Here is a 19111-nt window from a genome sequence, read left to right on the forward strand (position 1 = left end):
TTTGGCTTATTTTTTGGGGGGGAGGTGAAGGGAGAGGTGCAAATATACCAAATGCTAATCGGATCTGGACTTGAAAAAAGATATCCCCTTTTTTCTCAGTGTAAAATGTGATTTTTGTGAAGAAGGAAATTTTCAAGAATCCCTCAAATTTTGGGCATCTGCGTCTTTTTGGGCTTTGATCAGTTTTTGTGGAGTGCGCTGCCCCTTTAATCCTCGAACAATGCTCGCTGTCTTTGTCACGCCAAACACTTGCTTTCTCCCTCTCCTGCTCACACTAACACACACACTCACACTCACACTCACACTCGCATATCCAACCGTAAAGAGTATCTGTGTGAGGGTCTCTGGTTGCCTGGCAACGCTTTGGCATCAAGATTAATTTTTAGACGAGAAAAAGGAAAGAAATAAGTCAAAATGATTAATGGGCTTTAATTTTTGTGTTGCTGTTGCTGTTGCTGTTGCTGTTCTCTTCTCCTTTCTTTGGCACATGCATTTGTATGGCCATCGGATTCGCCGTCTCTTTCCCTTTCTCTCTATCTGCTTCCCTCACTTCCCTTCCCCGTAACTCACCCCCGCCCGGAGTTTGAGTTTTCGGCTATCCGAAATAGTTTCGAAAGGTTAATGCATCATTTTTTGTTGTTTCCAACCATCTTTGGCATCCCTCTCTCTTTCCCTCACACACCAGCTGTGCGAATGCCTCATCTCTTTCACACCCCCACCTCCAACTCGCTCACACCCCTTGAGAGACGGCCATGCCGGCTGTCGGTTATTGGAAATGGGAATCGGAATGGAATTGGGATTATGGCCGCTCTTTCTGCCGCCACCTTTTGATGCTGATTACTCAGGTCATGACTAGGGGATGGATGGCTGTGGATGTGGTGGGCTTGGAATGCATCACTAGATATGGCAATATCTGGCTGTATGCTGGAAAACTGTTTGTTAAAACATATTCGATTTTTATATAGTTTAAACTTTCTATGCTTTGGCCATTCTTTATTAAATCTTCCTCTTAAAAATATTAAATAATTTGTTATATAGTTTAAAGGCATCATTCATGCCCTTTCACTCTTCATAGAATTATTCTGATTTTAAGATAAATCATACAAATATTTTCGATGCCACAAATTTAGTCTCAAATTTTAGTTTAGTGAACTCATGGATTAATAATCTGAATAACAATATACTTTAAATATTTTAAGGGAATTTTTATTCTAGAAAATATCCTTTCTGAAAGATCACCGTAAAAAGAAAGAAAAGAATGAAGAAATATCTTTAACTGAATCAATAATTTAAAGTGAAAAAAATTCTAAAAAAAATTATACAGCCTAAAAATGTGTTGTAAAAATAACAATTTAAATGAATTTTTATTATGCGGTATTTTTATATATTATATCTTCATTGTTATTAACATTTTCAATACCTATTTTGCTTGATCCCTGATCAAAATTATTTCTTTCAAAGTAACTTTTCTATTTGAAAATTTGTAAAATCAAAAATGGCATTTATCATTGTAATAAAATAACTGGGCTCTTAAAGATTAAATGAATATGTTAAATGTTATTTTCAACAAAAGAAACTAGTTAAGAAGGATAAGAATTAAACTCATAACCCAAAGTTGTTGAAAACTCACACAATGTTAGAATGCCGACAAATAGTTTGAACTTTAAACTAACATAAAATGTGAATCCTACACTAAATATTATTTTCAATGAGCTTCTTTAATCCTGTTCTTTCCATCCTGCTTTCATTAGAAACTTTTGGCCAAACGAGAGCACAAATATTGTGAATAGATTTCAGGTTAAGACGATTTCTTTTACTCGTTCATATCTATAGGGCATGGCTTGGTATTCCAGTTAACTCTTTCCTAAGATTGTTTTATTTAGTTTCTTTTTTCATTTCGTTTTTTCTTATTTTTTTTGTGTGCCCTTTTAATTGTGAAATTTCCACGAAATTTTGCGATGCGACTTTCAGTGAGTTGATTCGTGTTTTTCGAGGCTGACACGATTCAGCCAAAAGCCAGCCCGGCGACGTGGAGTTGGAGTTGAAGTTGAAGTTGAAGCTGAAGCCAAAGTCGGATTTGGACTTGGATTTCTGTTTTTTTGTTTTTTTTTTTTTCGGGGGTCCAAGTGGCAAGACCGAGATCGGGGTTGCGGTTTGGGTCAGTGAGCAATCCGGACCGCATTTGTGTCATTTTGCGACAACTTTGACATGTGTGACATTGTTTTTTCCTCAACTCTTTCCTACATTTGCTTCTCTCTCTTCCCCTTCTATATAGCTTTTATATTTCTATATATATTTGGTTTATTTTTTGCGACATTTTCGTGTTGTTTGTCGAGTTTGCTTTGCGGCTTTCAGCGCAGCAACAAAACGAATTATTTCATGTATTTTTTTGTCTTTGCCCGAGGCTTTCCGACGTTTTTGTATGCGAAACCGAGCCAGAGTTTTGCCCATGGCTAGTTAGTTTAGATACATAGATACAGATTACGTATATGTGTGTTCCAGCTTTGTTTGACTCGGATTTGCCGCCCAGCTCTTGGACAACATTTCGCAGTTCTCCTCCGTTTTCTTGACTCATTTTTTTTTAGTTTGATTTTCTGGCCATCAGCTCGTGCTGAGGTTGTATTTGCGGCACAAAGCGTTTGAAATTCAAGATGCAGATATAGAACAGATACAGCCCAGATACAAAATGTTCAAAAAAAGAAACCCAACAAATCTAGGGCGTTTCTAATTGCAAAAAACTGCATTTTTCCAAACTCATATTTGTCATATTTGTTTGGACATCTTCGAACTACCAACGGCGCCGCCACCCGCAGCTGCAATATGCAAATATTTTCCACATATGCATGTAGTTTACCACCCACTTCCTTGGGTCGCAGGCTGTTCCCTCTCTGAGTTTTCTATTATCCCAAAAGACTCTGGCCGAGTTCCTTGCCAAGGGACACTGGGCTCAAAAAATCAAGATTTATTTGGATTTTTTATGACTTATTGACTTCTTCGCAGGAATAAATCACAGAGTTTTCTCCATTGTGATGTGTTTGTGAAAATATTGGAAGTGAATGTGATTTATGGTGGAAGTGCACACGTGGTGGACCAATTCTCACGGTGGGCATAATTGAACTGGAGTATAAATAACATGCAACTGTGGGTGACCTGCTGAATAGAGGAGGTCACTGAGGGTAGTCGAAGGGGAATAGGGATTGCATATCCCTAAAGAAACTGTTTTAAAGTTCTCTCTAATGGAAATATTTCAAGGAAGGAACCTTTTTATAAGATTCCTTTAAGTGGTTTTGGGTCTTAAAGTTATGCTAAGATCTAAACATGTTTAAGCCCATGAAGGAGTACTGATTGCCTTGTTTTACCAACTAAACAGCATCTCTCAAACATTTAACTACCAAAATTCATTAGTTGCCACCCGAAAGAACCTGTTCCCGCCATCCATCTCCCATGCAGCTCTTAATCCTTTAGCACAATGCCTCGAAATCTAAGCAGAATCGCATTTGATTTATATCCAGAATCCGGAGAGAAACGAGAAGACAAACATGGAACTGCATCTCGGGCACACACAAAAATGATTTGATTTATTATGAATTTCGTTTTCAAGTTGAAAGTAAAAATCTTGAACTGCATTCGGGGCCTATGTATATAGGATTCGTTCGATTCCAGATCGACGACGACAACAATGCGAGCTCATAAATAATAATTTGAGAGAGTGCCGAACAGAACAGAACAGAGCAGAACAGGGCATGGCTATGGGTATGGCTATGGGTATTTTGTGTCTAAAAAGAAGAAGGCCGTGCCTGGGCCCGGTCTAAACTGTAAAAACAGGTAACCTTCAAGGCCCAGATACAATGGATGCAGACAGCGAGACGTGGCTGAAGCCAAAAGTCATGTACCACAGTGCGACTCCAGCGGCTTAGCGAGTCGAGTTCAAAGTCAAAGATACTCGTATAATGGACTATGGAGATGCGTTTGCCGAGATATCCGCACCAAATTGCCACTGCGAAGGACGCATATTAATTTTTATGGGCGTACAAAATGACGATTGCATAACCCAAAGCCAGGTGACTTCGACTTCCTAATGGCCGTATGATTTTTGCTGGATTGCTGGAAATCGTCAGATTTTACGACCTCGTCGGACAAGTGGCAAAAAGGAAAAGTATCATAAAAATCAGCAGGTTTTCACTTTCGGTTTCGACTTGCCATTGTTTGTTGTTGTTGTTGTTGTTGCATTTTCAAGGACATTTCGGGCATTAAAAAATGAGTTTTCTATGCGAATTTCTGGAAGGTGTTTAGGTAGTTGGTTTTCCTTTTTCTTAATGGGATTTTCCCATAATTTTGTGAATTTTCATTTCGTTTCCTGAGCCGCTTTTCGAGAGCGTTCTGGCCAGTGGTGTTTTTTTAGTTTTTCAGTTTTGAGTTTTTGCGTTCCTTGTCGCGTATCTCATTGCCATAAATCATTGTCACCCGCCTCGGCTCCGACTTCGGCTACGGCGCAATGTCACTGCGAGCGCTTCCCGCTGGGTTTCTGGCCCCCGACCCAGGACCCTCCCTGAATCCCTGCCCCTCTCGCTCTGCTCTCTGACTCTGCTTCCTACCACGAAATATATATTCTTACTATATATATGTAACAGTTTGAACCGCTGACTGCTTTTCAGCTAAAAAATAATAAAGCAAGTCTTTCTCCCTTTCTTTCGGATTGTTGTCATGGCCAAAAACCAACTGCAGTCCCTGCAAATTGCCAACCAACGAAATTGTTGACTGATTTTTGGCCATTCTTTAGCAGCTGCAGTAAAAAGGAGGAAAAGTAGGAACTCTCTTTGTGATATAAGAAGGGAAATATGAAATAGAAGTGTCATCATGAAGATATTAAGATTTCATACACTTCACACCTTAGCCTAAAATATATTCAATGAAATATTTAAGAAGTCTAAAGATTCTTAGGAGTGTAATATTAAGGAACAAACCTTGAAATTCCTTGATTCACATTTACATTTCATAAAGATATCCCAGCAGTCAACATCGAACCAATTTAATGAAATGCCCGAAGCAGTCACTTGAACGTTTTTCTTAGTCATCAAACTAAATTTAAGCTAAGATTTTTAAGAGCGATTTGCAGTTCCCTTGGTAAAACGATAAAGAAAACGCCCAAAGTCCATCACTTCCGGCGGCTTATCAAAGTTCGGTTCTCGAGGGTCTAAAAATATACAACTTTGGACCCATCTCCAGGCAAGTCGCAACCATTTTTTGACGATTTTAAAACAAAAAATTACAATTTTTGAAATGCCGTTTCAGGTCTTTTGTTTTATTTTCTCGTCCACTCTGTGTGTGAAATTTAGGTTTGAGATTTGAGCGGTTTTTGGTTTTATTTTAATTTTGGCCGGGCTTGCATATGATTAATTAGCCGCTTCGTGTCGCCATCTATCAATGGGGGCTTAAAAATATAATTTTAATTTCAAATGCAAGCCAAACAAGTTCTCTTTGTGGCCGGCTGCCTCTTTTTTCCCGCTGGCTTTGTTTTATTAACAACAATTTCGTTTGCTTTTGTTGCTTAGTTTTTTTTTCGACTTTCGGAGGTCGTGATTAATGTTTTTACAAAAGAGTTGTCGCCATTCGAATAGCGACTTATAAATCTTTCGGCGGCTTTGCCATGAGTGTGAACTTGATTGAGAATCCGTTTAAAAGGAAGTGGTTACTCATGCTTTTGGCCGAGAATAAAAATCAATAAAAATAGTAAAGATCAAGGGATATGTAAAGACTATAACAAAGTGAAAATCATATCTCTGATGGTTGGGTTTTCTCTATAAATATTTAAATGTTTTTCTCCGATTCGTTGGCCACATTTTTGCCTCTGACACTGGGCCATAAATCATAAAAGTTTTTGCCTGGCCAGAACGGAGTTTATGATTTTGTCAGCTGTGTAACATTTCCAGCTGATTAAATCGATAAATTATGAGTAAATAATTTCATTCGATGTCGGCTAAGTGATAGGATAGGGGAAAAATCCAAGCTGGCGAAAATGTGGAAATGGAAAATAAGCAGGGAAACCCTCATTAAAGCCAATCATCAGCAAAATTAGCCAGAAATCAGACTAAGTTTTTCTCTTAAATTGTTATTAAATTAAGTATAAATTTTGCAGTTTTAGCGAAGCGCAAGTGCAATGAGAAAGAGAGAGAGAGAGAGTGAGAAAGGGTAGCAGAGAAAGAGAGAGGTGGCTAGCGGTAGACAGAGAGGACGACAAATATGCAAAGGCCAGACAACTAGGACAACAACAAAGTCAGCAACAACAAGGACAATGCACTGCAACAATGGCCGCATAAATTTTCTATGCGGAGAACCCGAGAGTGTCCTGTATGGGTGTGTGTGTGTGCGTGTATGGTAGTGTGTGTGTTTGCGAGAGAAATGGCTGCCCTTTCCCACCATTCGGAAGTGAAACTATGTTGCCCAGGATATGTGCAATAATTCAAAAACGAATTCCAAGTTCAAAGCGCCCATTACTCGTGGCCAGTTAAGTTCGCAGCTCCGTTTTCAGTTTTGCAGCTTCAACTCTCGTGGAATCCTGACTCCTGAATACTGTACTGTCCCCCTGCGCTCTCTCCTACACTCTCTCCCCTTGATTTTGCAAATTTATGCAAATGGCTAATAAGCCTGTCAACAGTTTGCAGTCTGCGGGCCAAATGAGTGATGACCTGGCCGTAGCATCCGAAAAACGCCCTTTGAGTTATGAAGTGTTGAGTCTGAGCTCGCCCAAAAAACTTCTACTTTGCAAAGATGCACTTTGAGAAACGGAAGTGCTTTCTCCTTTTCTTTTTCTCTATTTAACTAAGTATTAAGCTCTTAAAACTTGCAGTTTCTTAAGAATTTGCTTAGATTTTATTTAGTAAGCCGTCGGAATGAAACCTGGTAGATATTTTCCTACTATATATTCCCTTATTAAGTATGAAGAATTTCTTAAAAATAATATTTTAAGAAATGTTTATGGTATAAAAAGATTGTTCAGTTGATTTGTTAAAAGAATATTTAAACATTAAATAGATTTAGGTAACATCTTTGTTTTGGTAAAAGTAACTAATTTGATTTTAGCTTAAGTGGGTTGGAAATAGAAACAAATTATTAATCTAGTTTAACATTAATAATGAATTTTGATATATTTTCTTTTATATTATTTAAAATTAATAACAAATTGACAGTATTAATATGATGTTTAAGGATTTGGCAGAATGAGAAACCTATTTAAGACCAATAAATCTTATTTTTTTAAAAAGGTGAGATATAAAGAAACAATTTTGAATTAATAAATTAGGAAAGTCAATAAGACTTTCCTTTTTAAAGATATGTGAGAGATGTGATTGGAACTAAATAAATTTTTAAATATATTTCGGTTCCAATTTTAAATATGCAAATGAGAAAAATAAAAAGTATTTAATATTTTAAGAGTTGGTTATCATTAAAATGTATTATTTTTTAAATTTTAGATCTTTTCTTGAGAGCTATGCCAATTTTAAAATATATTTTCTTGCCATTTGATTAGTTTTTCAATATGAAAACACTTTTTCTGTAGACTTCAAAGGTAAAGCAGTCTGCTACTAGACTTATAAAAGGGTATAGAAAAACATAAATAGTTACTATCCAATGATTAGATTCTCAAGAAAGCAATCTTAAATCTCAATCCCAAAATCTTGAAATCTTCTTACATTTTCCCTTAGTTTTTCCTCCCAGTGCAGTTTGTGGGGAAATTGAAAAGTCAAGCTCTGGCACTTACCTTTTAAATCCAATAACGAGCGCTTATCCTTCAATCCAGTTGGCTTTTCAAATTTCCCAGCTAACGCTAACGGTGCTTGCACGTGCGCCAAAATGAAAACTTTGCCCGCAGTGGAAACGAATCTTTATCTTCACCTTATTCTTTTTCCGCTTTATGTTTGTTCCTTTTTTTTTTGTTTCTTTTTCTCTGTCTACCTTTTTTTTTTATTTTTGATTAAGTTGAGTTTGAAAGCTTTAGCTTTAGCTTGTTGTTGATGTTGTTGTTGTTGCTGGTGTTTAAGATATAGATATTGCTCGATTTTGCGGGGGACTAGAAAACGTTGTTGTTCGGCTGATTTGAGTTTTTATACAGTACACGATGCGATTTTAAGAATAGATAAACACTTAGGTAGTAGGATTTGGCTTGATCAATTGGAACAGATCCATTAGTATTAGAATTATTGCACAATAAGTGGGTTAACTTCAGTCCAGACACCTGCCAGACGACGACACTTGAACATCATAAAAAACCGAAGGGCGCGCGCGAATTTACGTTTATTATTATTATTATTATTTATGTTTATTTATTATTTGAGATAATAATAATAATGACGATCTGGGCCGTGTGAAAGCCAATGTGCGACTGATTGCGGTTCTAATTTTTTACGATTATTGTTATGATTATTTTTACGGGCTTTTGTGATCTTAGCGGGCTGTCAAATTGGGATAAAAAGAGAGAGAGCGGTCGGTCGCGACGGCGGAGAGCGAGCGAATAGTTTTCAGTTTTTGCGACAGCCCCAAGATATGGCCGCTATACCGTTATAATTCTGGGATCCCTCTCGCACGAACACTCACACTCAAGCACACACACACGCACGCTTAGAGGCAATCGCACGTGGGCTAAATGAACGGTACACGGACGACTACGACGACAGCGACAACGACAACGAATCCTCGAGTGCTTTGTTGTGTGATGTTGATTTCTTTACGACTCCTATCAAACTAAACCCATAAAGCATTCAATTCAAAGCATATACATGTGAAAATCCCAGCGAGAACTCCTTATTAATCCAGCGACGTTGGCAGCGCGCAGTCGGCGGCAGCAGCGCAGTATATAAATAAAGTCTTATAAGAAACTCGTGAGCGAAAGAGAGCGTTTTATTTATGTGCCGCAACGTCGACGCAAACAGTGGCAGAGACGCTGGCAGTGGCAGTGGCAGTGGCGGCGGACAGCGACTGCAACCGCGACTGAGCAGCACTGCTCTGCTCTGGCCATAAAGTATTTTGCAAAAAGAACCGTTCTGCTCTCGTTGCCATTTGAGTGACTGAAAAAGAGAGCGAGCGACCGAGTGGGAACTGCGGACGGAGAAATGAGAACCTGAGAATTGAGAACTTGACCACATTCTCACATTCTCGCATTCATTCGCCGGAGGTCCCGGCTTGAGTTCCCTATTCGCAAAATATTGTTAGCTACGGTCTATGGAAACCGATCTTCTAGGAGAGTTTTTTACGTTTTTTAGTTCGATGAAAGATTATTTTTTGATTTGTTTTTATGGTATGTTTTAATTTTTGTTTTTCTTTTTATTGTTTTGTAGTAGTTTCTTTCTAAAAACGGTAGTTAAATATAGCCACTTATAACTTTAGTTTTACGGCCCAAAACGGCATTTTTCGATTTGTTTTAATAATTTTTTAGTTTGAATAGAGAAACGATTCTTATATCAGCTTTTACTTTACAAAAGAATTGCTCTGCCTTTGTAGTTTAAAGACTAAATTATATTAACAGTTTTACTGAGTAAGCTATAATTATAAAGTTTTCCGGGAATGAGGGCAGATTGTATATGATCATGCAACAACTATGTTCAGCAAATGGTAATCTCTAGTTTTCTACATACATTAAGTCTATAGAATTCCTATTATTTTTTAACTTCACTTTGTAATTCTTAAACCAACTCTTAGTATCTAAAAGTTAATATTAACACGGTACATAACATTATTTAGTTCAGATTGAAGGGATTAAGTGCAAGTCGAGTACAAGTACATCCCTTTTCACATCTTTTAATTTTTGGCATGCTGAGAAATACTCAGGGTTTTTTGCCTGATTTTTATGTTTTATTGTTAATATTAAATGCTCTTATTTCCCTTTATAGGTTTTCCCCTATTTACTGTTTATTTTTTAAGCTTTTTGGACTTAAATACTAACAATGTAATATAACTCGTTATTTGTGCGAGTTTAGGTTTTTTATGTATTATTTAAAAAAGATTCATACCAAAAAGGGTTTCAGAAGCCCTCAGTACACCTTCAGCTGACTCAAAAAATAAAAACATTTACATTTCTCAACTTTTGGGCTAATGAAATAAAAGATTTATGATTTTTTTTAATAGACTAGAACTAATGTTGGCTCCATAAGCAGAGCTTTTTAACAGCAATCCTGATAGTTTCTTAAGGTAAGTTCTTTATTATAAATACATAAACTGCCTTAGATTTTAAAAATATTTTAAAAAGCGATTTTTTGTCTAGTTAAACATGTAAATAATTAAAAGAGTAAATTTTCTGCAGATTTATAAATATCTTCAGAAATAACTTAAACCATTTCTTAACCCATTAAAATCAAATATATACTCTGTTAAATCGCAAATCAGTTATGTTGTTCGAAAACGATTAACCCATTGGCTTCATATTTTGACATTTTGATGGTTCATTATCGGTTAACCATCCGATAATCGGGAAAATGATGGCCGCCGTGAAATATGTACCCAAAATTATGGAACCGGGGAGTATTATGGCATCCAAACATCCACTTGCCGACGGCAAAACAATCATGGCCGAGTTTATATCGTGGAACGGCAACAACAAATCACACGCACACACACAGGCACACACATGCAGGCCATCACTCACACGCACACACTCGCAATTCACCCCAGCATCAATTCTCTCTCTCTCCCTCTCTTTCGCTCTCGCTCTCTCACAGCTGTTGTTGAGCGGCCAAAGGGAACAAAAACAACAACAGCAGTAGCAGCAGCAGCACAAGTTGGCCGACTTTTTGCTGCTGCTGCCTCTGCCACCGCCACAGCCAGCGTCGTAAACAGGGAGGAGTCCGCAACAGACGCACACTCATAAAGCATTCTCAGCTGTCGGAGAGCCCACACACACGCACACACGGCCAAACGCACAAGATGGATGGCGGCGCAAAAAGAGAGCGCGAGTGCGAGCGAGAGGAGCAGAAGCAAGTGCGAGCGAGACGGTCAGATGCGGCCGCGTTAAGTGTGACGAATGTGCCATTATTTTGCTTTATGTGTGTCGTGAGCGCGCCGCGCTGCTCTTTTTTCAATTGCCATTTCTCACATAAATTTACGCAGTCGTCGGACACGGACGCCGACAGCGCTGCCAACGTAGCTACGTTGCCGCCAGCAGAGAGCTACGTTTGAGAATTTTCGCCTCGTTTTGAGTGCGGAGAATTCACTTGGCGAAACGGCGCTGAGAATTCCAGTTGGAACTGCACGTTTGCCAGCGGCAAAAATTGTCCCCCGCTTTTCGATGGGGGTTTTTTAAGTTCTTTTTTTATATTTGTTAGCGGTTTTTATAGGTTTACAATATTGTCCGGTTTTTATTTTAATTTGTTTCAGTTCTAATCATAGGTTTGTTTTAATTAGATACTTTAAAATAGAAGACGTAGTAGCCGTACTATTAATATAGACATTAATAGAGTAGTACTGAAAATGTAAATAAGATTTCATGTTAACAAAGGTATTCATTTGTGTGTGGCTTCTGGTCTTTATAACTTTTTATGCCCTTAGATTTTATAATTCTTTAATTTTAGTTTGTTTTATAGTTTGCTTACTTGATCAGTTTTTTTTTTCCATTATATATTTATTAATTTGGCAAAAAGGCGCGTATCATACTAACCACAATAAAGTAAGTTGAAAAAGGTGTCCTATTTTTTGGGCCATACTTGGGGTGTTATTTCTGAATAACAAATAAGAATGGTTTCCTTGTTTTTATATAATTTATCATTTTGAATAACAATTTTAGCTTTTTGTATAACGAATCTGTTATATATATGCTATATATATACGAATATATGTAATAAGAATAATGTAAAATCGCAGTTCTGTGAAGAGGACGTGCTTTTTAATATTATATTGTGCTCATTTTAAATCATATATTTTTTGTCATATTTTTTACCATGATAAAATAGAGAACCATCGCCATCTGTTTTAGACCTTAGTATTTATTTATTATTTATTTATTTAGCAATTTATTTATTTAGCAAATTGTTTGTTGTGCAGAACATAAATAATAAAATAAATATACTCCTAAAAACTTGTACCATTTATTGGCTATTTTCTTTGCCTATAATTTCTAAATTAATTTATTTTTAACTCAAGATGTTTTATAGTTTTCTTACTTGATATTTTAAAACTATTTATCACACTTACATTTCTTTGTAAAAATTAGTTTTTTCCTTTACATATTTATTAATTTGGCAAAAAGTCGCGTAGCAAACTGTATATACTATCCACAATAAAGTAAACTTAAATGCATCATAAAATAACAAACCATTACCATTTATATTTAAAAACTAAAAAACTTTACCTAAGAAATTACATCTGAATTAAAATATATCTGGTTACGCTTATATCTCGTTACATATCAGAAAAATCAAAAGAAATACCCAAGCAAAACTCAAAGTTAGAAAAACAGAAAACATACCAAACTTACAAGGCATTGGAACTTATTTTGCTTTGAACTAAAATCAAAACATAAATATTTATATTTTCAAGACTAGATCCACCACAATGTGATCCATATGGTTAAATTGTAATCAAATAAATTAAAGGATTATGTAAGCGCGCCTTTGATATTTAAAAGTTGTACCGACCCCCGAAAAATTTTACACTCAATTATGTGCCGGCCATAAATATTGAGAAAACGGATGAATCGGTTTTAAAAGCATACTTGGCGCCCCACTCCGGCCTTACCACCGCCACCCATTCCAATTTGGGGCTGGGGCAAGAGGCCTGCATTGCCCCCCCTTCCTACACCACACTCCGAAAGAAAGGTTCCTTGGATGCTGGCCGTACGCATCGCTGCTCTTTGACAACTGTGCGACTCTAAATCATTCAATTCGGGTCCAGGATCAGGCCCAAAACCCGGCCCAGCGGTCTCAGCTGGAATCGAGTGTCTCCTTGCCTTTGGGTCCTTTTTCCCCGCCCCTCCCCAACTTGCACTCCGTGTTTCTGTGTGGCGTTCACCTTGGAAAATATTTTCACATGCCGCCGCCGCCGCTGCCACAGACAACTCGCCCCAAAAGCCTGCGTTTCCGCTTCGGCAAGCTGCACCAGCAACTGAAATAACACAGGAACAGTCTATCGACTGGGATGTACCATGTAAACTGGATGAACCACCAAGTATAATAAGTCTCTTTATATTTCGCAACCTTTTTGTTATTACTTTTGCATAATTTTAATAACGAAAAGGAAGATTCTTAGTACAAAAATCTAAATAATAAATAAATTATACTTGTTCCCTTTTTTCTTATAACTTCATTATGTATTTACAGTTCTTAAATATCATTCTTACTCAATGCATTTTTCCCAAAAAACAGCATTCCCAAAACATATTTTTCTACAAATTTTTAAGGGGTACAACCCCCTTTGCAGCAACAACTGGCAGAGGACAGCGCGCGTGCCGTTCAGCTGGATGGGAGGCTTCGCAAACCTGGTCCCCTATACCACCCCCGATGCCTCCATGCCTCTCGATACCTGCAGATTCCCGTTTCCAACTCCCTCCCTCGAGCGATTCCAGCAAATAAGTCAACCTGCGCCGGCAACAACAAGAGCAGCGCCAGTCCCCCCTCGAAAGTGATCGATGAAGTTGCCCGCCAAATTTACGACGTGAAACTTTGAATTGTTTCGCATGTCGCTTCGATTTTGCCATCTGCCAAAAGGCACTTCCCTGGCCCTCATGCCATATCCTTCTTCCACCTTAACCTGCACCTCATCCCTTGAGGAGGAAACTAAACCGAAAGCGAACCTTCACCTTCCATTTCTTTACTTTTTTGAACTTTAATCAGGGATTTTTGGAGTTTGTTTTTATTTAAGATGTAGGTGAAGGAGAAAACTTTGAATATTTATTTATGTTAGTTTAGATTGAAAATGAGATATATATTGTGTTTATGGAGAATGTATAATTACTTAATTAATATGGGATTTCTATCTACTTTCCGTCGGTGTTACATCATAGTTTTTATGATTTATAAATATCTTTCAAAACTATTAAAGTCTGCCTAAGCCAGAGATGGTTTTTCTCAGTGAAAAGAATGTTTTAAAAATATGATTTACTTAGCAAAGTAGTTGGGAGTTTCATTGATTTTGAAACCTTAAAGATCATTATTATTTAATTATATATTTATTTATTTATTTATTTATCTAAGGCTAACAATTAGTTAAAACTAAGAGCTAACAGAGAGCTAGCTAGCAATAGCAGCTAGGGCCTTCAGCTTGGCTTAAGTTAGAATATGACTAGTGAATGTTTGGCTTATGAGTATATACAAGATATTACTATGGATTACTATTTACATTTTATTAACAAGAAATTTGATTTAGTTAGATTTGTGAGGTGATATGGGAGTTCTTTAGGAATTTGAGGATGTTTAGGGAGTTTGTATCTGTGGGGTTAGCTATGGTGGTGATTGGATCAGGATTATTGAGGAATAAGGATATTTGCGTGGAAAGGGAGGGGCAGGAGGAAATAATGTGGTGGATGTCAATCTGGGAGATGTTGCATAATGGGCACACGTTGTTCCTTGTTCTGTCTAGGTAATTATTTAATTATATATATTTTAAACATTTCTCATTAATTCTAGATTAAACATGAACTTATTTTGACTTAATCGAACTTTTTGGTAAATCTGTCTCGCTTTTAAGATATAACAAATGCTAAATCAAATTAAGCAATGTAATAAATATGCCTCTAATAGACCATTTAACATAACAACAACTTGCTTAAATCGCTATAAAATGTCAGGAGTGATTATAATCCAACTGATGGATCGAATTCCAAACCTACAGAACAAGTTTGCAGTTTTTCCAATGTTAAGTCAGAAGTCAATGTAGTAAAATTAGCATTTTGAGGGCACTTTCCGTTGGCTGGCATGCAAGTGGATAATCAGTCAAGTCGATCAGGTGGGTCAATAAATAAAGTCGGTTTGCTATATGCCACCTACCCTCCCCTCTCTCTCTCTATTTCACAGAGACTCCACAGAAGTTACTGACTACTGACTAGACCAGAACAACAGTGAGAATCTCGAGACAGTCGTCGTCGTGGTCGGAGGTGGGACATATGTACATATGACAGCATTTTAATGGCCGTTTATCATAATTTGTCACTGGGCTCAGAAGCTAATGCTAACATCCATTGGGGGTGGTGCTTTGTACTTTGGATCCTTGACACCGCGGTGTTTGTGTGTCAAGGATATGTTGATTAAGCCGCGTTGTTGGACATATGTCTGCCCTAGAAGGACGACCTTTGGGTATACATAACTGCCTATCAAAATCGATGTCTGAAATAAAAATGTTAGAGGGGAAATATGATAAGGGAATAAAGGATAAGGGTATGGAATTTGTTTTAGATGTGTTTGATTTTCAAAATATTTTATTAATTTTCAAAAGATGTATGTTATTTCTTTATATTTTATTTAATTGGTTTCTATACAAGACTTCATAAATTAAAAATAAAAAATTGGAAAAAATTATATCTAGTTTTAAAATTTAAATAATAAATCTAGGAAATTTAAATATAACGAAGGGTAGTTTTCATATTAAACTTGCTTAACATTCAAAGCTGTTAATATCTTTTGTATTTTCCAATTATATTTCTTACATTTTTTGTACATATTTAGTTTTATATATTTAAAATTATATTTATTTCTTTATATTCCATTATTAACTAACTCTTAAATTCGATATCTACAATAAAAAGTCATTGATTGGAAATAGAAAATATAAAATAAAATAAAAATAAAAAAAAATATAAAATGATGAAAATAGAAATAGAAATAGAAAATCAAATATGTATTCCATTTTAATTCATGCTTAATTTTCTATAATTAATGGATAGATAGATAGAAAATCTGTTTATTTTATTAGAAGTAATTTAGTAGTTTAGTAGTTTAGTTTTGAGTTTATATAACTTTAGTCTTACCACAGATATATCAAGATAGAAGTTACTAGTTACTTTATTATAATCTATTTAAATCGTTTTAACAGAAATAAATCTAGTATAAAATTCTATTTCTAGGGCCCACGACTAGAGATGTAAATGATTAATTAGATTAATTCAGGTTAGTTTTGACCACAAACTGGTAAAGATTTATTAAGTGTTCTTGTACTTTATTAAACAAGTAACTGCAATTCATATCACAGAAAACATAAAAAGTAAAAGTAGATAAACAACTTAGAAAGACATTCAACATTTAAGTAATATGTGGATGTAATAAGTTCATATAATTAATTAATCTTTACATTTTAAGGCATTTCTTACATTAAAAGTATGTAGATTACAGTTTATTGATTACTCGCAGAACTCTAACCAGCACTCTTAAGAACCCATATTGATCCGATTAAAATGTTCCCTTGGCGTTCCAACAACATAATCGCCTTCTCCTAATGCTTACTATTTATATTTATTTAGCTAGTTATCAGCAAATAAATCCAGCGACCCAGGGAACTAGGCCCATTTGGGGCTCATCTAATGATATGATTATGAAAAATGCTGAAGACCCAAAGGAGCAAGAGAGAGGGCGATAAAATACGGCTAGAATACAAGCAGACTTACAAACATATACACATACATATCGGCATATACATATAGAGAGGGCCATGCAGATATATTTATGTATCTATGGGATCGAAAGCAAATGCGTGTGCGCCATTAAAATGAAAGAAGGCGGAACGCCTACAAGTTGGGTGCAAAAAGGACAGGGAGGAGCGGGGGAGGTGGTTGGGAGGTGCCCTTGGCTGTGTTTGGGGGTGGTGAAATACGATGTGGCAACACCCAGCGGCGCCACTAACATGCACGCACACAAACAGAGCTACACCCACACTTTCTCCCCCAACTTTTATTTTGTTTTTTCATTTTTTTTCGTTCCTGGTGCCTCGCACGCACGCACTCGACACATGGCGCTATCGGCGCTTCCGGTGCGTGCGTCCCCATCTGCCCAACCACCCCTCTTTCTCCCTTACCATCCAATACCGCCCCCTTTGAGGTTTTCCAGCAGGCGTGGCTGGCAAGCCCAAGGCGACTCAAGAAGCTGAAAGAGCGGCACAAAGCGGCTGTGGCACGAACAGAAGAAGCGGGAGAAGGAGAAGTAGCCGAGCAAAATAAGAATCTAAAACGCAATAACTTTGGGGTGAAAATAGCCGAAAATATCGATGGAGAAGGACAACAGCCAGGGGGAGGGGAGTCATGGTCTACTTAGAACTACAACGAATGGTAAATGCTCTATTTTTGGTTAAGGGGTTTGGGGAATATATACCCTTGAAGTTATTACATTAAATGAGTTCGAATGGGTTGAGTATAAAATACGAAGAAGAGGTAGGTTATTCGGACTGATACACGTTATAGATTTACTCGTATACAGTATTGGAAAACGGTTTATTGCTGTGTTAGTAATGGGATAAGTAAAGTTTTTCAGCACTGAGTCAATGTCTGTGTACCTTCATTCTTTAGAAAATTCTTTAAAATGATAAACTATTTTAAATTTTATTAAATTTTAAACTGTTTCTTAAAGCTTTATAAATTAATATAAGAAAAAAACTTTAAACTAACCGCTTTATCCTACTGTGACCTCGCCAGAGACTTAGAGGTTGGTTTCCAACATTTTTAAACTTAATTTCACTTTAACGTTAGTTTTGCTAATTTTTAAAAATATTCGTACATTTTGTAATAATTAAAAATATTCAAAAAATATTATATTATTTAATATTATTTTTATATATATTATTTTTAAGTTGTCTAAAATTTTGCTGAATATTTTCTGAAATATTTTCAATGATTTTTAAACAGTTTAATACAGATATTATTTTAACAGCTTTAATTAATAATTATATTCAATAAATTCACTCTTATTAAAGTTTTTTCTTTTAGCTAGTCCCATAAAATAGTTATAAAATGCTCCCTAATTTTCAATATATTACATAACACCTCTTCAAAGTGTACAAAAACAGAGAGCGAAAAAAGTTCGAGGCAAAATAAGCGCCCTGGAAAAAATGCCAAAATAGAAATAAATTCCTTTGTGTGCTCTTATCTATATGATTTGTGATTCTGGGTGTCGTCGATTGTTGTTGCTCTTCATCTTGTTGTTGCATCCGACAATGAGTGGGCGACTGGGTCAGTGGGCGGGCCAGGAATCCACCCCCTTGGGCAACAGCCTAATGGAATTCAGCCAGAAGAAACTGCTGAGGAAGCCAGACCGAGAGGAGGAAGGACTCCCCCCTTAACCGAAAGCGCAAGCTTGTATCAAAGATATTTCGCACATAAATTTGAAACTCAAGACAATCTATCTTGCGCCACCCGCACGTGAAATTCTTTTGTCCAAAAGATACAAAAAAAGAACTGAAAATTGTCCAGTCATAATGAAATATACATAAGCGAGAATTTAAACTGCAAAGAGAGAGAGAGAGAGAGAGAGTGGGACAGAAATGCCGCAAAATATAAATAATATCTCATAAGGTCGTGAAGTAACTGCCAGAGGAATAGAAATCCCCGAGTAGAAGGTGGAGTCTCTCAGGGGGGAGGGAGAGGGAGTGCAGATACAGGCATTCGTATCCGTATATTATAATAATGCGGATAAAGAGATACAATTTCATTGATATCGCCTAAAAGTCCAATATTCCAAAAGATTTATGGCCACCTTCAAGATGATCACCCCAAAAAAACCCCCTCCCCCCACTCACTAAACAGGCTCAAACGTGGCTTGACTTTTTTCCGCTTTTTTTCCATTTTTCTGTTGCCGTTGAAAAAGATTCATGTTCTTGGCCAAGATACAGCACAAAATTATCAAATACTTGCACACACCGCAGATACATACTTTTATTGTGCCGCTGCAGATTGAAAGATACAAAGATACAAAGATACAAGATACATATGCGAACATCTTGCGAAGAACAAACGATTTTTGATAAATGCCCATCATTACACTTTTCATTATGGCCATCCATTTATCACCGGCATTGTGATAAGTCCTCATTCTTGGCCAGCACTCAATCTTTGGGCCATTCTTTCCGCCAACCATTACGCTGCAAAGTATCCAATTAGAAGTGGCATAGATTAAAATTAATTCTTAGGGCATGTTGCAAAGTAAGGGGCTTG

This window comes from Drosophila eugracilis, unplaced genomic scaffold, assembly GCF_018153835.1.
Source record: "Drosophila eugracilis isolate 14026-0451.02 unplaced genomic scaffold, ASM1815383v1 contig_722, whole genome shotgun sequence".
In the NCBI taxonomy this organism is placed as follows: domain Eukaryota; kingdom Metazoa; phylum Arthropoda; class Insecta; order Diptera; family Drosophilidae; genus Drosophila; species Drosophila eugracilis.